The sequence below is a fragment of the Eulemur rufifrons genome, chromosome 24 (genome assembly GCF_041146395.1).
Source record: "Eulemur rufifrons isolate Redbay chromosome 24, OSU_ERuf_1, whole genome shotgun sequence".
NCBI classification, from domain to species: domain Eukaryota; kingdom Metazoa; phylum Chordata; class Mammalia; order Primates; family Lemuridae; genus Eulemur; species Eulemur rufifrons.
This window is the reverse complement of record NC_091006.1, coordinates 5,914,253-5,936,298: the sequence shown is the minus strand read 5'-3', so window position 1 is coordinate 5,936,298 and position 22,046 is coordinate 5,914,253. Positions and strand designations below refer to the sequence as shown.

The window sequence follows — 22,046 nt, the reverse complement described above, 5'->3', positions numbered from 1 at the left end:
GTTCCCTCTCTGAAGGGCCTGCCTTCCTCCCACCCTGCTCTGAAACATGGGGAACTACATTTCCCAGGATTCCCGGTTAAGTTCAGCCAACAGGGCACAGTGGCAGAAGCCTAGAAGGTGGAGGTGGTGAGAGCTGGGGTGGCCGTCCCTCCATCTCGGGCAGAAGATGTCCTGGGCTCTGCTAAGGAAACCTCCTCCATGTGTCCCTTCAGCCCCATCTAGGGATTGCCTCTCTACTCCTTTTTGGTGTCTCTGTTCCTGCACCACTTATTTATTTATTTATTTATTTTGAGACAGAGTCTCACTCTATTGCCCAGGCTAGAGTGCCGTGGCGTCAGCCTAGCTCACAGCAACTTCAAACTCCTGGGCTCAAGCGATCCTCCTTCCTCAGCCTCCCCGGTAGCTGGGACTACAGGCACGTGCCACCATGCCCGGCTAATTTTTTCTACATATTTTTAGCTGTCCAGATAATTTCTTTCTATTTTTAGTAGAGACGGGGTCTCGCTCTTGCTCAGGCTGGTCTCGAACTCCTCACCTCGAGCGATCCTCCTGCCTCGGCCTCCCAGAGTGCTAGGATTACAGGCATGAGCCACGGCACCCAGCCCCCTCCACCACTTATTTAACCAAATTCTCTGTACCGAATTCCCTCTGCCTAAAATATCAGAGTCGATTCTGTTTCCCTGACAGATACAGCTGCCTCGTCTGTGTTTTAGGGGCACCTGAGAATTGAGGTACCAAGACACACCTTGGAAAGTGCACCGCAGGATTATTTTATGGAAATTTTCTCTTTTCCATAACGTACAGGCACATTGTGGACGTGGAGTTTAAAGTCCCCAAACAAAATGATATGATGTTTGAGATCTGCTTCAAAATGATCCAAAGGCAAGGGAATGGATGAAACAAGATTGGCCGTGTGTTGATAACTGTGGAATCTGGCGACAAGTCTATACACGCAGGCAATGCATGCTCCTTCTACGGCTGTAAATGTTTGAAATTCTCCATTATTAACACAAATCAAAACCAACAAGTAAAAGAAAACAAGTCCCTATTCTATGGGTGAGGGGATCCGAGATTCCCGTGGCAGAACCTTCTTTGAGGGCAATTTGTCAGTTCATTAAATTAAAACCATGCACAGTCATGGACCCAGTGATTCCGACACCGGGAGAAGCACTGGCCCAAGAACCCAGAGCTGCCTGGACGAGGTTCCCCCCTGCAGCACTAACTGAGATGGAAGAAAAGAAGACTACTCGAGAGTCCCTCATCAAAGAACTGGTTAAATAAGTTTTGATACAATAGAACCTGGGCAGCCATTAAAAAGAGGACATATCCAGTGTGCTAATGTGAGGCAATGCCCACGACACATGGATAAGTGACAAATGCTAGCTGTGGGGAAAAAGTATGTACCACATCACATTAAAAAAAAAAAAAGTATGTAATATCCAGAGGGGGGAAGTCTGGTACGTAGTAATAATAATATCCATGGACATGAATACAGCACTTACCATGCGCCACGCACTGTTCTAAACACTTTCCATATATCATATGTTATATATGTTCATAAACCCTATACGGTAGAGCTACTGTCTCCATTTTACAGATGAGGAAACTGAGGCATGGAGTGACAAAATCATTTGCCCGAGGTAACAAAGCCAGTTGAGTGCTGGGACTGTCTAGCTCCAGAGTCTCCTAACAACCTAGTTGACACAGCAAACTGTTTATAATGGTTATTTTACCCCTGGAAAGTAGGATTGGGGTGTAGGGAAAAAAGGAACAAGATTTTCAATTTTTATTTTATATACTCTTATAATGTTTAAATTTAAAAAAATTCACACACTATACTTTTAAAAATTAAAAACCACATACATGGAAATGAGTATATACCACTCCACCCAAATGTGGGAAAAAGGAGTATATCCAAGCCTGATCTGCCTTTTTACAACTTTGACTATTTTGTTTTTCTGACAATCAAAGAGAAGCCAGAAATGCCTCTACAGGCAGATATTCTGATGTGAATTAAAAGAGAAGATAAAATTTTTTTTGAATTTTTAGAAACTTTATAGCACCCGATAATGATGATCATAGTAATCATAATTGTTACTACTTTCATATCATGTATGTGTTAGGCATTGTCTTAAATGCCTTACATGTATTATCTCATTAAATCCTCAAAATACCTTACGATATAGATACTATTATCATTTCCACTGTATATTTAAGGAAACTCTGCGGCTCAGAGAAGTTCACTAACTTGCTGGGTTAAGTGGCAGGGTCAGGACTGGAACCGAGGCCATGGGTTCCAGAATCGCCCTTCATGACGGTGCTGACTGGGCCACTCATGGAAGGGGGAGCCTGAATTAAGCTAACCGGGGTGCAAAGAGGCGCTCAGCCAGACTGACCACGAGAGCATGAAAACCCCGGAGACCCCACTCTACACCCACGATACTGGCGCAAATGAGGAAGCAGGATAACAGCAAGTGGTTAGAGGCAAATGGGGAAGCCGGACCCTCCTGTGCTCTGGGGAGCACAGCCTGGCCACCCCTGTCCTGGGGCAAGACAGAATGCCTGTCTCCTGCCACGGTGTGATCACTGGACATAAACCCCTTGCGTTCAAAAGGACGCAGGTAGGTGGATGCTCTCTGAAGCACGGCGTGCAGTGGCATGGAGCTGGGGACGAGCTGTGTGAGGTATGGCAGATGCCCATTACATGCGACGGTCCAGCCATCAGACACAACGCCACACTGGATGCACACAGAACAACGTGGCCAGATCTCAAACACGTGCTATTTGGTGAAAACTGGAAGAAACAGAAAGAATGAGATACAGAGCCCCAAACCATTTCTGGAAACTGACCCTTAACTCAAACCTCAACATATATTTTACAAGGATATGTACATAGCTACAGACACACCACAAACACTTCAGAGTAGGGGAGGAATGGAAGGGCGGACAGAGGATGGAGATGGAAAAAATAACAAAAACCTACCCAGTGACAAGGGAGGAGACACACATTTTTCCACCATCAGATGAGTAGTGTTTGGCAGCCAGACTCCACTTGCACACCCCTCCCCCTTCTCGTGGGGTTAAGCGAGAGTGGAGGGAGGAGGAGGCAGAAATTGGACACAGTAGACTTCTTCAAAAGAAAACCACACTTGTTTGATCTCAAATGCCACAAAATCCGTTGGCTCTGACACAATATGTTAACTTAGTGAGCCTTAGTTGGGGACTGAGTTTGGAGGCCTTTTCTCACCAAGGATGGGCATTTGTTTACTCGATTCTCGCTTCCATCTTTCTCAGCTCCTGGAAGATGGACCCCAATTGGTCAAAGGCAATCAGGGTGTGGGGCTGGGGGCACAGGACCTAAGCTGGACCAATTGTAGACTAAAGGGAAGTATTTATAACCCAAAGGAGAGGTGGCTTCTCTCTCTCTTTCTCTCCCCTAATGCCTATGGACAAGAAAACAAGTGGCCCAGATTGTCACTGGACACCATGTTGGAACCAAGAGGCAATTGTGCAGGCCTCAGGAGGAAGCTAAAGCTGAGAACGTGAGTCCCCGACAGACACACAGAGCTGCTGATCCTAGGCAGCTGACGCTGACCCACCTCTGGGCTCCCAGAACACATTAAATGTCTTCACCGTTTGGCCAGATGGTGCCAAGGTTTTTGTTATTTGCAGCTAAAAGCATCCTAACTGAGACCCACAAACTAGCCAGCCATTTTCTGATCGCCAAACAAGAGAAACTCTCTGCAAAAGGGACACAGGGCGTCAGAAGTCTGACTAGTTCCTTCAGAGTGGAGGATGAAAAAGAAAAAAAAGAAGTGTGACTAGGAAGGGCCAATTCATGCCAATGTATGGACAATGTTCACAGGTTTCCAGTTGCACGTCCCCTGCCCATCTGGGGGCACACACAGGATGCCACGGAGATAGTCAGTTGCATCTCCGTACACAAGGGCTCCGGAAACCCTCAGCAGTGGGTTACTTGTTTCCTTCATCCTTTGTGACAGCCAGTTTCCAGTGTTCATTTCTCCTGATAACGGCAGGCGGTTGATCCCCAGCCGGCTGGAGCTGAGGATCAGAGACAGAGCCTCAAAGCCCAGCTTGGCGCCCCTGCAGCTGCTCTGTTCCCGAATCAAAGGTCAGACTTTCGGATCAGGGCTACCGCTGGGATCTCTGAAATGGCACATGGCCCGAGGACCTCAGCAAGGAGACCTCGCTGGCTGCCGTGTCCCTCACTCCGTCGGAATACAGGGAAAGGCCAAGCGAGACAAGGGGAGGCCGAGGACCGTGCACTCTGAAGTCGGCCTGCCCCGGGTTCGATCGCGGCCCCACCCACGGACGGCCCCAGACTCTGGACAGTGATTTCACTCGGATTGCCTATTCCATAAAGCTAAAGGAAGGAGGGACAGAGGATGAAGGAAAAAATAAAAAAACCTGCCCAGTGAGACACCTCTGTCACTGGCAACTTCGACTCATTCATCAACAAATATGTGTTTAGCAGTTCCTTTGTGCCAGGTACTATTCTAGAAGCTCGGGATATAGCAACAAGTAAGACACATGATTCACCTGACCAAACAAGAACTCACATGTTAAAGGGCAGCGACAGGCAACGCACAAGTTGACAAAGCGACTGTGGTAAGTGCTACGAAGAAAATAAGCAGGACGATGCGAGAATAAGAAGGGGGAGAGCGTATGAGGGGAGGGGAGTTAGCAGGAGGCACAGCACAGTGATTATGCAGCCAGACGAGGCCTAGGTTCAAATCCTGACTCCACGACTCCTACCTGTGCGGCTCAGGCAGCAAGTGACCTGACTTCTCTGTGCCTCAGTTTCCTCATGTGTAAAACTGGATAGTACCTGCCTCATAAGGTTTCTGGGAGGATTAAGTGAGTAAATGCCCATGACACACCTAGCAGCAAGGACCAGGCCTAGACGCGGGGTCCATCTGTTCGAGGGTCTCTGTGAGAACTTCTCAGTCACCCGGTGGCGCTGCTAAGAGCAGCAGTTATAAGGCTGTGGGTTTCCTGGGACACAGCGCTCTCAAGCCCCCTCCCTGCAGGGTCAGAGCCCACCTTGCTCTGAGTGGGCCCAGCCCTAGGTTCAGCAGAAGGAGGGACAGCAAGGCCCCACTTACCCAGCACCTGGCAGAAGCCACCTGCGCCGAGGAGACGTCAGTCTGTGGGCTCAGAGGAGCTACTCAGGGTACCTGCGCCCCTCCACATCCTGAAACTCCGACACCATCCCCAGGCTGGAGGGGAGACGGCAGACTCACGTGGGCCCCAAAAGGAGTCATTTCCTGTGTGGTGCTCAGGAGACAAAGGTAACGTGGAAACTCCCCTCAGCCCTCCCTGCCTCGCTCCTGGCCCGGCCCAGAAGAGGGAACTGAGAGAAGCACATTGGTTGGTATCTCAGAAAAGAAATAGGGAAATGGGGTGGGAGGGCTGTCAGCTGCTCTGGGCCTGGGAGGAAACGAGGCCACCTTTGTGGGGAGCCGGCTGGGGTCCCTTCCCTGAGAGGAAGGGCTCGTGAGTCATGGAGGCCTGGAGCCTTTCCGAGGAAGAGGCAGCTGTTGAGATCTGTTTTGTGGGCCGCTCCAGCAAGCTGTCTCTTTCCTAGGGATTGACGAGCCTAGAACCAGGGCACCTTCTCCTTTATAGAACGCTCCTTTCAACCCTGCTGAGTGGCCAGATGATAGCACAAAGGTGCCGCATGGCAGGGGAGGGCTGGAGTCTCTGACCCTGACTCTGGCTTGTAGCAACGGAGACAAACCGTCCTGGGGGAGGAAGGGAATCAGGACATCAAGCCTTGAAAGTGTGTGCAGGAGGGAAAAAACAAAAGAAAAAGAAAACTGTGGCACTTCTTTCCTTAAAACCCTTCCATGCCTCCCAGGGGCTGTGGGAAGAAAGTCCAAATCTCTTCCCATAGCTCACCGGGCCCACTGTGACGAGCCCTGCTGACCAAAATTTCCCTCCCCTCACTCTGCTCCCCCAACACACCCACACCTCCTTCCCACCCCAGGGCCTTTGCACAGGCTATTCTCCCCACCCCAAAACTCCCCAGCCTCCAGCCCCCCCTGGGTGAGTTCCTTCCTGTTCATTCTTCAAGTCTAGGCTCTAGGTCACTTCTCTGGAAAAGCCTCTTTTGACACTCCCACCCCCACCCCACCCCCACCCCACCCCCAGGGCCCAGCCTGGAGTAAGACCTCACACCGCCTGCCTGTTACTCTTCCTCAAGGCAGTCTGCACTTTTTCTTCATAGTTTAATTGCCACACTTAAATCATGTAGCTGAGTGATTATTTGATATCTCCCCCAGTAAATGGCGAGGGTCATGAAGTCTGAATACTTGTAACAAAAGTATTACTTTTAACAATAGCTCACATTTATTAAACACCTACAGTGTTTACCATGACTCCTTACAACGGCTCTGTGCGGTCAATACTGCTGTTATCCCCGTTTTTTGGATGGATGGGGGCGCCATGCGGTCCTGGCCGAGGTAACAGGTACTCAGTAAACGGTTAGGTTGGGAGCACCCAGATGCCTGGGTTACGGTTCCAAGTATCCCTTCCTCCAAAATCCACTGGGGACAAGAGCCTAGGTCCACGGAACACATTTTTGCCATACTCTGAAGTTACAGCCTCTGACTCCAAGGGCCTCTTCTGGTTCTAATCTCTCCCCAACCCAAGAAGACAGTAATTGAACACATTCTTACTGTGCAGCTACGGTGTTGTCAGGCGCGGCCTGAGCACTAGAGAGACAGCAACAAACAAAACACGTGCAGTCACACACTCCTGGGCTCGCACCTGCTGGGAGAGGGTCTCAGAGCCTTGCCTCTCTTTGTCTCTCTTGAACCTGCTCCCACTGGCCTTTGGTCCCCACATTGCTGGACCTAGCACAGTCATTTCTATGCCCTGTGTCCCGCCTTCCTCGCCTGGCCTCAAGGTCTCCTCCCTGCCAGCCTCCTTTGCTGAATCTTCACCTCTCAGGACAGCTTCTCTCTTCTCCATCCACATCGATCCCCCGGTGACCTCCCCTGGGCTCCTGGCTTTCAACACCACGTCTTTGCTGAGGACCCCTATGCTTCCTTCTTCTGTCTGGCCCTCTCTCCTCAACTTGAGACCTGAGTATCTGACTGTCCCCTTACCATCACATGCAGCTGTCCCAGGGACATCTGACGCCGAATGGACTCTACGCTGCTTGATTCTTCATACCACCTTCTGCCGCTCCCGGCAAGCCCCACCCTGGTATCCCTCAACTCAATGTCTTCGCCACCCACCTGGTGTTCAGGCCGAAATCTCGAGGTCATCCTAGGTCCCCTTTTCTCTCACCCCTACATCCAGGCCATTAATACTCACTGTTGGCTCCACCTTCGAGAAATAATTGGGATCCGCCCCCTCCCTCTGCCTGCCCCTATCTCCTGGCAGGACCATGGACCATAGCGGGAGCTTCTGCCCCGACTTCCTGGCTTCCACTCCTGCCCCCACACAGCCAGAGGGACTCCATTCATATATGGGTCAGACCATGTCCCTCCTCTGCTCAGGACCCTCCCACTATCCACTTAGGGAAAAGTCCCCAGTCCCTACAAGACCTCACCTGGAACTCCCTGACCTCATTTCCTCCATGTTGTCTTTTTATTTTAGCCATCGAGGCAGGTGTGTAATGGTTTCCCACTGCGATTATCCTTTGCATTTCCATGATGATGATTAAGGCCGGTGAGGTATGCACTTTAAATAATAGTAGTAACAATAAATGGTTGACATTGATACAGCATTTACGATGCGCCAGGCACCATGCTAAGTGCTTATACAGTGGCACGATCCCTTCCTAACCCTCTTGGGCCGGATGTGTTTTGGAATTCTGAATAATTCAGATTTTAGAAAGACAACCCTGGCAGTTCGTGGAGGAGCACGGTAATCCATCACGTGGGTATTTCTGCAGTGAGAACAGACCAGCTTGGATCACATTTCACCTGGGACTGTGGATCTGCATTAAGTTCCCGAACGCTCAGGACCCCTTAATGAGGTAGGTGGCGTTATCTCCTCTGTTTTACAGATGCAGGAGCTGAAGCACGGAAGGTTAGCTGCTTTGGCCATCGTCACACAGGTAGCAGTGGAGGGCTGGGTTGGTTCTAGCACACTCCAAAGCCATCTTTACTACTGTCCTCTGTACTGGGTCTCAGGGTAGCTGACAGAAAACAAATCAATGTCGCATGAGCGAATGAGCGAATGACATAAAGCTGGGGAGGCAAGAGAACTCAGGCTCTGCAACTCGTCACAGCTCACGCGGGAAGGTCAGACGCCTCTAAGCTAGCTATTTGTGTGACGTTAACCTAATTTATTTTGGATGCAAGATCTGCCCAAATATAAAACCAGATTTTTCCCAAAAAATTACCCTCAGAAATAATAATTGCCTTTTAGAGTCTTTCGTATTATTTTACTTTGAACCAAGTGCTCTCTGGGAAAGTTTTAAGCTTCTAAAAGCTTAAATGATGCTAGTTTTGGCAACAATAAAAAAAAGATGCATATATTATAACAGACTTAGTAACTATTCCTAAGAGCTTGACCCCATAATTCCAAGTGTTATAAGACCCTGTGAATAGGCCCTTTAAACAATCCTAAAATTTGTACGGCACTACAAAAAAAAAAAAACCCCAAATGGCCAAAGCAATGCTGAGAAAGAAAACAGAGTTGAAGACATCACACTTCCTGATTTAAAATTACAGTACAAAGCTACAGTAATCAAAACAGTGTGGTACTCACCTAAAAGTGAAAATACAATAGAGAGCTCAGAAATAAACCCAAACATATGGTCAACTAATTTTTGACAAAGGCACCAGGAGGACACCTTAAGAAAGGATAGTTTCTTCAATAAACGGCGTGGGAAAACTGGATTTCCACATGCAAAAGAATGAAATTGGACCATTATCACACCATACCGAAAAATCAACTCAAAATGGATAAAAGACCTAAATGTAAGACACGAAGCCATAAAGCTCCCAAAGAGGACATAGGGGAAAGCTCCCTAACATGGTTCTTAGCAGTGATTTTTTTTGGATATGACACCAAAAGCTCAGGCTACAAAAGCAAAAATAAATAAATGGAACTACATCAAACTAACAAGCTTCTGCACAGCAAAGAAAACAATCAACGAAATGAAAAGGCAACCTATGGACTGGGAAACAGTATCTGCAAACCACGTATCTGATAAGGAGTTAATTTCCAAAATTTATAAAGGACTCTTACAAATCAATAGCAGAAAAACAAATAACGCAATTTAAAAAAATGAGCAAAGGACCTGAGCGGACATTTCTCCAAAAGATATAAAAATGGCCAACAGGTAATAAGAAAAGGTACTCAACATCACTAATCATCAGGGAAATGCAAATTTAAACCACTGTGAGATATCATCTTACACCCATTAGGATGGCTATGATCAAAAAGACAGGCGGTAACAAATGCTGATGAGGGTGTGGAGAAAAGGGAACCCTAGTACATTGTTGGTAGGAACGCAGATTGGCACAGTCATCATGGAAAACAGTATGGAAGTTCCTGAAGAAATTAAAAGAACTACCATATGACCTTAAAAAAAAAAAAAGAGCTCAAATACATTGAGATAGACAATGAAACAGTGGTTATGGGGGGAGGGATGGGAAGATGTAGGTCAAAGGATACAAAATAGCAGGTATGTAGGATGAACACATTTATAGAGATCTAATGAATGTATAACATGAGGACTAAAGTTTACAAAATTGTATTAGGGATTTTTGTTAAATAAGTACATTTTAACTGCTCTTGTCACATACAGTTGGTAACTAGATGAGCTAAGAGATTTAATCTGCTTCACTACGGTGTTTTGTTATCTATATGTATCCCATATCATATTGTAAACCTCAAATATACACAATAAAATTTATTAAAAAAATTAAATAGCACTAACCAGGTGCTAGGCAAAAAATAATAAAAAGATTTCTTTAAAAACCAAGAGAGGGACAAATAAATATAAGTGACATTCAATCAATTTAAACAAAATACTTGTGGTGAAAGTCTTACTGGGGCATTTATAGAATGTATATAATGGGAACTTTGGAAATTAAAAATCAGGATGTGGAATATAATACCGAAAACTGTCTTGAAGCAGAGTGCCACTGTGGGGGATGAAATTATATGTAGAAATTTAATTTTCCTAAGTTGTCATCTATTATTCATATTGGAATGATTAATCTGATTGACTCAAAAACAAGTGATTATATAACTGCTTTTATATGTTCACATTTATTCAGCCCTTTACCCATTTTCAGTAACTGTCCTTAAAAAACATCAAATCTTTTTTTTTTTTTAAAAAGTTAACAGTGACTGGCTACACTATAGAAGTCACCAACATAAAAACTAAAAGAGGAATTTTTAAAAACTGTCTAATGGTATAGGATTGGATTCTTAAGAATTGAGATACAATTTCCAGTGACAACATAATACACAAATTCAAGAAAGGCCACATTACAAACATTTCAGATGGACATGGAGACAATATATTCTGGAAATGTGTGTAGGTGACTCAAAAAGTGACTCTGGCGATGATAAGAATGCCTGTGAACAGTGTGATAACACTCTTTTATGACATGTGAGAGGATATTTGCAATATTTGAATTTAACATGTTTGATCTCAAGACTCTAAATATGTCACAAAATTAATAAATTAGCAAATACAACTAAGCACCTGATTATATTGTCTATATCCTTAACATTTCCAGTGGGCCTCAAACTTTTTTTTTTTTTAAATCTTCTCTTTGGAATCACCTTGTTTAGGGGCATATGTGGTATTTTTTTAGTACAAGCACTGAAAAAAATCCAGAAGATACACACCAGCTCGCAAAAATTATTATCTTGGGGGATTTTGGGTCCTTTGGTTTGTTTTTTTAAACAAGCAAGTATTACTTTGATCATCGGAAATGCAAACAAGTAATATAGCTTTATAATGTGACGCTCCCCTGAGGACAGGATAAAGTAGTAGTTTGCACCCCTGCCCGCATACCAGAATCATCTGGGGAGCTTTAAAAAAAGTCCCATACTTGCTTACCCTCAGTAATTGCAACAGAATTTGGGGTGGAACCAGGCCTAGGGATTTCTTAAAGCTCTCAACATGATTCTAATGTACAGCAAGGATGAGAATCATTAGTTAAGCAAAACTTTCCAAATTATAGTGCAGAACATGCTACCAGGTGTCTTTTGGGGGGGAGGGGGAAAGGTTCCATAGTCAAAGAAACAAGTTTCTTTCCTGGAGGATTTCCCACAGCCTGTAATGTGCAAATGTGCACCATGACTTTACAAGAGAAGCCACAGCACAAGATGGACATTCGTGTGTGTGTGTGTGCGCGCGCGTGTCCACTCAGTACTCCTTCTTTGGAGCAGCCATGCCATTAGCAAGCCCTGTCCACTCTGTACCCAGAACCTACCCCCTCCTCACCCGCTGCTCTCCCTACTCTGGTCCCGTCCTCTGTCATCTCCTGCCTGGTCTATGGCACCCTCCTCCCCACTCTCACACTGGCTCCTGTGATTCTTGCCCACCAAGCAGGCTAGTGGAAGATCCTTGGGGCACGCAGAGTTTGAAACAGCTTCTGCTCCCCAGGCCTGAGACTGCCCATAGCATCCCTAACTGCCATCCTCTGACTGTGGAAGGGACCTGCTTTCAGACGAAGGCAATATGACAGACAGATTCCTCATGCCATTGCTGAGCTGCTATGTCACCAGCCCGGAGAGTGGGCCAAAGAACCCTCACACTTGGAGCTGGGGGTCCGTACATTTCCCGACTGTTGAAGCCTGCATGAAAGGGGGTCTCTAATACCTGGAGCCCAAAGCATTCAAACTATATACTCTCAATTATACCCTATTTATTGGTCAGTTCTTTTCGCTAGGTAGAATTATCATATTTGTTTGTTTTTCCTGCCTATTGTCTGTCTCCCCCTTCTAGAATGCCAGCTCTGGGAGAACAGGGACATTTGTCTGTCTTGTTCACTACTGAAACACTGGCTGCCAAAGAGCAGGAACTCAGCATTTGTAGAAAGAATGACTGCGCTCACTTAATAAAAGGCAGGGGTTACAAGTACCAAACTCCTCCCCATGGCCAACCGGACCCTGCACAGTCTGCCCACACCTACCTGTCCCCGCTCATGACCCTGCAGCCGTGCACGCCTTTTTCCAAGTCCTTCTCAGTCGAGCTCCTTCCCACGTCCAGAACTCCACCGACGCTGTGCCCTCCCCTGGGAACTCTCTCTCCAGTCCTTACCCCCACTCAGTGAAGGCCTACTCATCCTTCAGGCCTCCTCCCAAATGCCAGTCCTTATGACAGACATCTCTTGGCCTCTCCAAACACGTCAGGGCCCTCGGATATGCTCTCGCAGCCCTCCGGGCTCCTCCGTCAGGGCACTTAGTGCAGACATAATTATACAGCTGTTGCTGCAATTACTTACATGCTGTTTCCTCCACTCAACGGGAGCTCCAGGAAGGAAGGCACCCCTTTTCTTATCAGTGCCCTGAGAAGGCCCGGCATACAGTAGGTGCCGCATAAATACCACACCTGTCAACTGTGGCCACGATATTTATTGCTCACTGAATACCAGGCGCCCCCATGTTTTCCTCGCAGCCCGGCTGCAGTTAGGCAGCACCAGGAGACGAGCTCCAGGCGTGAGCAGACGTGAGTCTGTTCCTTCTGAGCCTTGGCATCTAAGTGCTGCTGTGCCACCCTCTGGTTCTTGTCTCCTGCTGTGGTGTCCCTGGAGGCTGGAGGTTTCACTTGGGAAACTTCAAGGCTGGGTCAAGCCCCCCAACTGACCTGCCTGTGTCCCAGATAAAAATGGACGTTTGCCGTGTCCAATCTCTAGGAGCCAGGGTTAATTTGTTACAGCAGCAGAATCTCGCCTGTCAGTGGCATCCCTGAGAATGAATGAAGGCAGCTAGAGGCAGAGACACTGTAATCACAGACTGGGACGTGCAGAGCAGGCAGTGGCCTCCAGCTGCCAGTATTGAACCTCAATGAAAGGCCTGGGGGGAGTGGCCAACTACTCCTCAGGAATCGCCACTTTCAATTCCTGGTGGGACAGATGAAAGGACCCAGAGCCTTTGCCGCCTTCAGACAGGGACAGCCTAGCAGCAGCTCTCATCAAACATAGCTCCTTAGGGATCACAGCCAAGTCCCAGTCCCTGGGGACAGGGGAGGATGCTGCTCAGAAGCCAGCAACACCCTGGAAAAGCCTATGAGCTGGAGGAAGCTGAAACAGCAAGGCCGCGTGAAGGGCCTGGGCTAATTCAGGCTGACAGCCTTCCCTCGGAATCACCCACTGGGGCTCTGCCCTCCCAGCTCCATCCCAGAGAATAAATCACACTGTCAGGTCTAATTTGGGACTTGGCTGATGGGCTGAGCAGAGCATCCATGCGTTCTGGCCACAGAGGTCAAGGGCAGCCTAAGCTCCTGAGGCCAGTGCTGAAAGGCCCAAGACGGGTTGGGGAACCCTGGGGCCACATGTGGGCCTTCTGGATCCTTGAGTGCGGCCTTTTGACTGAATCCAAATTTTACAGAACAAATCCTTTTAATAAAGGGATTTGTTCTGTGAAGTTTGGATTGGTCGAGGGGCCACACTCGGGGATCTGGAGGGCCACGTGTGGCCCCAAAGCTGCAGGTTTCCCACCCCTCGTGAAGTTCCCGGTCTAGGCCTCGACTGTATGAGCCCTGTTCCCCAAACACAGTCCTGCTACATCCTACGCGAGCTCAGGGCTGGGCACAGGGCAAACCCTCACATGTTTGGCGAGTAAATAATCACAACAGCAGCAGCTAATGCTTATTATCTTATAGCCTCTGACTAAGCTGCCTAACCTCCCATGCAGTGCGAGCTAATGAATGTAAGCTGCCAACGCCATCATCATCATCATCATCATCTCCTTCTTCTCATCATCTCATCTATTATGTGACTACTTTGTGCCAGGCACTGTCCTAGGTACTTGAAATTCATACTCACATTTTTAATCCTCAAAACAACCTTAGGAGAAAATGGAAGCTTCCAGAGTCAAGCTGCCCATTTAGGGCAAGTCAGTGGCTCAGCTAAGACCAGACCCCAGGTCAGCTGGACTCTGGAGCCCATGCTCTTGGCCACCATCTCAACCCACTTTTGATTTTGTCTCCCTCGAGAAGCTTTCCTGAAACCCTAAATCACAGTCAGGTGACTCCTCTGGGTTCCCACAGTCCTGTGGCTTCTCCTATTAGAACTCTCATCACTCTGGGTTTTTTACCTGCAGAACCTTCCCAACACACTGTATCCAGGTAAGCCTACTGCCCAGCAAAGGACCAGGAACACAGTACATGCCCAGTCAACGTTGGATGGACGGACGGATGGATGGAAACCCAAGTCCAAACCTTTCATTTCACACTGGAAGGGAACAGAGATTCTGAGAGCTGTAGGGAGAGTTTCCCTGAAGAAGGGGGAGGTGGAGACGAAGGAAGACATTGCTCCTTGAGTCTCTATTCCTCCTCCAAAGCCCAAAGGCTGCTGCCAGGAGCCCTCCCTGATCCCCAGGCTGGGCCAGACACCGCTGTTGGGTTCCCACAGTCCCCTGGGCTTCCCCCATCACAGCCCTGACCACTCTGGGCTGTCACTGTGTGAGGACCTGCCTCCTTCACTGGACGAGGAGCCCTATGAGTACAGAGCCCACCCAGCTCGACAGGGACGGGCACAGAGGAGGTGCACAATAAATGCATGTTCAATCAACCAGCAGGACTCCAAAGGAAGGCAACAAAGCTGGAAGCCTCATTCTGGGAAGAAGAATTTAAAGCACAGGTACAGTTTATTTGGCAAGGGAGAGGCCAGGAGCAGCTTGCTTAGCCACGTGCAAGCCCTGAAGGGCTGCCAGGAAGAAGTGTGGCTGGTGCTGCTCACCAGGACTGGACCAGAACCAGTGGGAGGCAGTTACATAGAAGCGGACGTGATTCACAAGAAAGCTTTTTAATGATCAACTTCCCCAAAGCGAAATATGCAGCGCTGCTCCTCCCTTGCTGGAAGGATTTAAGCTGAGGCTACACAGTGAGCCTGGGGACCCCAGTCCCTTTCTGGACCTCTTACGAGGCAACAAAGTGTAATGGCCAAGAGCAAGGGCTCTGGAGACACGCTGCAAAGGTTCCTACCCGGCTCCTCTACTTGGCAAGCAGCTTCACCACTCTGTGCCTCAGTTTCCTCATCATTACTGTGGAGATATCACAGCAGTGACATCATAGGGTAGTTGCAAGGACTGAATGAGATCATGCACATAAAGTGCTTACAGCGGAGCTTGGCGCAGTCAGCACCATTAATGTTAATTATTGTTGCTTTTCTTTCCCTACAGAGCCAGACACTCTCAAATCACTTTTTCTCTGGCCTCCTCCTTAGGAAAGGCTGAAAAGTTAAATGAAATTTCCCACCTCCCCACCTGGAGCCAGAGGAGGCTATGCAGCACATTTCTGGCCAATGAGATGCAAGTGGAATCTTCTAGGGGATTCTGGGAGTGCGTAACCAGTCCAGATTTGAAACACCCATGTAACACTGGAGTTGATTCTTCACTTTTTATTCTGCTTGGGCCAGCGGCAGCAACCATGCAACCACGAGGAAAAAGGCCAAGAGTATCAAAGAGGCTCCAACCCTCACACCACCCAGCCACTGAACTAACACTGGCAGCCAAGTACCTCCAGGTTTGCTATGATGGGAGAGAAATCATCCCTCATTCATTCAAGCTGCTGTGGGTTCGGTTTTCTCTTCTTGAAGCTAGAAGCATGCCTGGCCGATGCACCCACCATGACACAAATAGCTCAAGGCATACATGCCCATGGTAGCTGTTTGCCAACCTCGGCTCAGGCCCACAGTGGGGAACCCCAAATCTAGAGGAGAAAGGGCGGAAGGCTGAGCCAATACGGTGTTTACCAAACCTCAGCCGTGTGTCCCACCCTTCCTTTCAGCTGCAGCTACATCCCATCTGTCCAATTATTTATTAAATATTTTCTTTAAATTAACTCACTTTTAAACTTAAATACATATATATTTAAAAAGGAATCTATATCACCACTAAAAATGAAAGATTGGTATCTTTTGCTACAAACGTAACCTAAAAAATAAACAAAACAGTCATCCGGCTGGGCGCGGTGGCTCACGCCTGTAATCCTAGCACTCTGGGAGGCCGAGGTGGGTGGATCATTTGAGCTCAGGAGTTTGAGACCAGCCTGAGCAAGAGCGAGACCCCATCTCTACTAAAAATAGAAAGAAATTATATGGACAGCTAAAAATATATATAGAAAAAATTAGCCGGGCATGGTGGTGCGTGCCTGTAGTCCCAGCTACTCGGGAGGCTGAGGCAGGAGGATCCCTTGAGCTCAGGAGTTTGAGGTTGCTGTGCGCTAGGATGACGCCACGGCACTCACTCTAGCCTGGGCAACAGAGAGAGACTCTGTCTCAAAAAAAACAAAAAAAAAAAAACAAACCATAGTCATCCATGTACCACCAAAAGTTATCCGATGTAGCATAATTTGAGTTCAATGAACTAGCAAAAATTCCTCATCTTTTCTACTAGGGGGAAAATATCAGAATACCTTGCAATACCTGGCATTTCCACAGGACAGCAATGGGCTACAGTTGAGCAGGGAACACGTTTTTCCTATTCACCACGATTCCCAAAACCCTGTTCAGAAGTGAGGTGATGACTGCGTTCTCCCCGCTGCCTGGGGCAGGAAGTGGGCCAGGCACTGCCGTCCTCCCACCTCTGTTCAGGGCCCCTTAGGGAGGCCTTCCCAGAGCACCTGGTCTAAGACTTCCCCTTGTGACTCCAGTTCCCTCCCCTGCTTTACTCATCTCTGCATATGCTACAGCACTTACCCCCTCCGACTTAGCCTACATTCGCTTTTTGTCTGTTTATTGTTTGATCTTCCAGTAGAATGTCAGTTCCCTCAGGGAAAGGATTTTACCTGTTTTGTTCATTCCTGAATCCCCAGTGCCTGGAACCCAACAGCAGGTACTCAAGTGCATATTTGTTGAGTGAAGTAAAAGCAACAAATGAATCGAATGAATGAATAAATGAAACCTCCTCTCCTTTCTAGTTCCTTAACGCTCTGGTTATCACGTTGGGAAAACGCTAGTCCTCCTGCAATTCGAGAGGCAAGGCTAGGAATTCACTCAGGATTTAGGACCTTTTACCACATTGAAAAGGAATGTGCTAGATTAAAACAAATATTTATGAGCCCATATGATACATACATTAATAACTCAATAAAGAAATAAATGAGGGGGAAGGGACAAGCGTTCCCTACGGAAGAATTCCAGTTAATGAATGCGGAAGGAATGAGGGACACACAAAAACCACCATTAGGGAAACACCACAGCAGTAGCTGTTGCAGGCGAGAGCCAGCCACCAATGGACACTAAAATTAGCGACTGGAAGTTTGAGGAAAAGCAGGATATTAGCAAACTATCTCCCCCAAGATATTTATTATTTACAAAGGAAAAACAGTAACTTTACAGTGGAGAAATCTGGCAGACACCACCTTAATTACGTGACCCAGGTGACCATTATCAGGACTAAGATCATAGACATCAGGGACCCCATGTGATGCACTGAGGCGGAACGTCACCTCTGTGGTGTTCTTCCAAATAATGCACAACCTCAACTGAGTCACAAGAAAACCTCAGACAAACCCAAATCGAGACAATCTACACAATAAGAGAGCGGTCCCCTTTCAAAGTGTCAAGGTCATGAGAAACAAGGAAAGACTGAGGAATTGCTACAGACTAGAGGAGATGAAGGAGACATGACCACTGAATGCAGCGTGGGACCCTGCATGGGACCTTGGAAGAGAAAAAGGAGGACAGTGGAAACATTGGTGCAATCTGATGAAAGTCTGTAATTTAGTTAATACTGGACCAGTGCTAAATTCCTGGTTTTGATCACTGTGCTACACTTGGATGAAATGGTAACATTAGGAGAAGCTGGGTGAAGGATAAATATGTGAACTCTATCATTTTTTGCAACATTTTTATAACTCTAACATTACTTCAAAATAAAAAAGTTAACAAAGAATTGTGCTGAGAAGCATCCTTTGACAGAAATCTGGCCGCTAGACACTGTCCCAAGCTCCAGGTACCCGGGCAGAGCTTTGCCAGGATGGAGGAACATGATGAGACCCAGCAAACAGATGAGAGAGAAGTTCCAGCCAGATTCACTCGGTTTCCACAGCTTGACTGACAGGCTCTGCAGTTCAGCCAGTGTCTAGTCCGGACGCCAGAATCCTCTGTCTTCTACTTCCCACACTGTTACAGTCTCTTGGCTCTTCAAAGAATCAAACAACACCCCCTCCCAAGAACCCTGCCAATAAAGGTTGAGGTCCTCAATTAGGACCACCTCAGTGCAACCTAGAATGACAGCTCGCGGCCCACTCCATTGCTTCGAGTACATCCCACGAACACCAAAGAGGATGATAAACCCCCAGAAACCTAAATGTAACATATATAAAACCTTCACATTACAGGTATTTACCATATGTATGTATTTTAATTATGCATAAATACCCACACCATGTTTTTAACCTATAGAGAAACCAGCGCATTTACAGGGTAGGATGGTGGGGCCGCCCCGCATCGTGACTGTGGTGACAGTTTCACAACTGCATACATTTGTCTAAACTCAAAGAGCTATACACCAAAGAGTGAGTTTTACTTTATGTAAGTTTTAAAAATTGAATTAAAAAATAGAGTACAATACATGGATGTATGCTTATGAACAAAGATTCCTGAGACGTCCTGCAGCTGGGGACGGCGGGAAGCACGCTGCAGAAGCCTCCACAGAGAAAACTAAAATAATAAGTGTGTATATAAATAAGCAGGAATGTTCGCATACGGGAAAAGGCCTGGCAGGACATCCAGCCGACGACCGACAGTAATTACCTCGGAAGGAAGATGTTGGGCTTGTGGGTGACGATGGGAGGGACAGTGAAGGAGACTTTCACTTTTCCCTTGATACTCTTATATACATTTTTTAAATAATAAAGATGCGTATGTGTATGAGATGTAAAATTTAAGTAAACAAGCAGCCACGCTGTACTTACCCTTAGTGCCTTCTGGACACTAGTGCTCCTCGAGGGTCCCGGGAGAGCCGCTGTCACAGACCAGGCATCTACACAGGGGGAAAACAGAGCTTACGTCTTTGGCCAACTGGAGCCTTCCTGCTGCGATATCCATCCGTCACTCACATACTCATTCTCTCAACGAACAGCTATCCAACACTTGCTACGTGCCTGGCACGAGAGTACACCAGCGGCCAAGACAAAGTTGTCCTCAGGGAGCAGACATTCTAGCACGGGAGCAGGACAATGAACAAGGGCTCAACACCAAGTCAGGAGTGGGAAGGACCTTGGTGGAAACCAAGCAGGTGAGGGTACAGTGACGGTGCTGCCACTGCACACAGAGAGCTCGAAGAAGGCCTCTCTGAGGGGAGGACAGAGACCTGAACACGAGACACCACAAACTGCGTGACTATCTGGGAAGGAGCCTTCCTGAGGGGGAGCCCACGTGGAGCATTTCGGGCTCGGCCAGCAGGCCTGTGTGGCTGGCGCGGGGTGAGTGTGGGGTGACCGGTGGGAGGTGGGGGCAGATGGAGGGCTACTGTAGGACATTTTCTTCAGACAATTGTGAACAGAGGAATGACAGAGAAATAGCACTTGTCCTGATTTGGAACTTTGTATTATGAATTTATGTTTTTGTGTATTTAGCATGGTTGTTTATATTTCAGCGGGTATTTCATGGATGAATGAATGTCTCCAGGCTGAGAAGGTGCTGTCTGTGTTGTTCACCATCACATTCTCGGTGCCCGCACGGGTCGGGCACTAAATCAGACGAGATCTGAGAGGATGACCTAGAGCCACCCTACGTGGAATGGCCATTAACTGATGACTCTCCCTCCTGATGTGCCAGCTCTGTCCTAGCAGACACATGCTGGTTCATTTCACTCTCCCAATCACCCTAAGAAGTAGATACTATTATTACTCTCGTGTCACAGATGAGGAAACTGAGGCACACAGTGGGTAAGGAGCCCAGTAGCTGAGGTAGCCCCGCCAGTCAAAAGTATACTCAGCCGGGCATGACTGCACATGCCAGTTGTCCCGGCTACTCAAGAGGCTGAGGCAGGTGGATCCACTGAGCTCAGGAGTTTGAGACCAGCGTGGGCTACATAGCGAGACCCTGTCTCTAAGGATAAAAAAAAAAAAAAGTAGACTACATACAGCCAGGACGTGAACCAGGCAGCCTGGCTCCTGACCACGTGGCTAGACCACACTCTGCTGGGATAGTCAACAAAGGGAAGGCTAACCACAGGCTGGCAATGCCGCCCTGGCCCACTTCCCCAACACTGTAACATCCAAATGCTCCCAAACGCCAAGGCCAAGCTCAAATGCCAGTCAGCTCCTCCAGGGAGCCTCCCAGGAAGGAAACATAGCAAGCAGCCAGCTAACTTTCCAGAGTTCAGGAATCTGGACACCTTCAAGAGCCCTGTCCCTAGGGTTCCTGGAGAAGCCCCCTTTAAAGGGGTTCTTGCCTTTCTCATGCCAAGAACTCCTGTTGGCAGACTGGTGAAGAAGGGTATGGACACCTCAAAATCATGTTTTTAAGTGTATAAAATAAAATATTCAAGATTACAAAGGAAACTAATTATATTCAGGTATCAAAATATCTGTAAAACTAAACCAAATCTTGAGATACGGTAATATCTGTACTGCATTATTAATGCTTTAAATTATGAGATCCAGTGGTGGGTCCAATAATTAAAGTGATTTAGAGATTGGTGAGTATAAATAATATTTTGTGATATTTGTGACAACTGTAATGTGATATGGAAATATGTGATTTCTAGTGGTGACAAAGTCACTGGTGTTCATAATATAACTGTGGTTTCTTGCCCTCATTCAAAAGGGAGTGCTGAATTTCAGTTAGATGGCAGAAAAAGTAGAGATGTAATCTTTTTCTCAGCCAAAAACGATTCCAGTTTAGAGGATCACTTTCACATGAAAATGATCCCCAAATTTCCACCCTTCAAGGGTCCATGGACCCAAGATTAAGAACCCCTAACCTAGACCTGACAGAGGGTAATGGCAAAGCAGGTTCCAAAGGAAGACAACTGGGGAACGTGTGGCAGATTTGGCTTCATGGACTTAGTATGGGAAGGGGTCTTGAGCATCGGCTGTTTTGGCCCACCCTGCATCCACTTCCCTTCCTGGGTCAGCCCCCTGAACCTCAGCTTTCCCACTCAGCCCATGGGATTCCTGCAAGGGACTGACCCCACCCGTGAGTTGGGTGTGAGGGTGGGACTGGTCATATGATCCAGGCCTCACAATAAAGCCACTGCACCACCTTCCCTGTTCCTGGCTTCAGAGATGGCCTGGGTGACCCTGGCACCATAGCCAGGATGATTAGAGCCCGTGAACACTAGCCCCCAGACAGAGGAAAGCAGAGCAAGGAGGTAAATGAAAACAGGGTCCTGCAACCTCATGAGGCCCTGGATCCAGCCATGCCTGAAGCCATTACAAGTATAATCTCCCAGGCCATGTGTCCATGTGTGTGTCCTTTTATACTTAAGCAAGCTGACCTGAATTTCTATTTGCTCACACAACCAAATGACTCTCAACTAACGCATAAGGGCAGAGGCAAATGCTGCACTTGATGATTCCCATAGCTCACCACCAGGCCATTTAGGAAAGTACAAAATAAAATTACAAACAGTTACTATACATAGAAACAGCAAATACAGAAAAACATATACTTTAAAAACACTCTGAAATGGTCTCTTGGGCAGTTGCTATCCCTAATTTGGTCTATGAAGCCCTAACAATTTTGGTTTTCAAGATGCGTCGCAGGGCAGGAAGGAACCAGAAGCACCCAGAACATTTTCCTTTATCACCAGACTTCCCATTTTAAAAATTCCTAGGATGATCAGAAAGCCCCTGCAATAAAGCTCTTGTAAAATTTTAATAGCCGCCTTTTAAACTGCAACGGAAATTGCTTTTCTGCCAC

At 47.4% G+C, this 22,046-nt stretch overlaps 1 protein-coding gene across 1 annotated transcript in view; it reads right to left on the bottom strand.

Annotated features, from left to right (window-relative positions):
- The window catches only part of SIPA1L3 (signal induced proliferation associated 1 like 3), a 218,843-nt gene that overhangs the window by 110,705 nt on the left and 86,092 nt on the right, over positions 1-22,046 (bottom strand). The window contains exon 2 of the mRNA XM_069457233.1: positions 19,091-19,158. The gene's annotated coding sequence lies outside the window, so the exon portion shown is untranslated. The remainder of the gene's footprint in view (positions 1-19,090; positions 19,159-22,046) is intronic.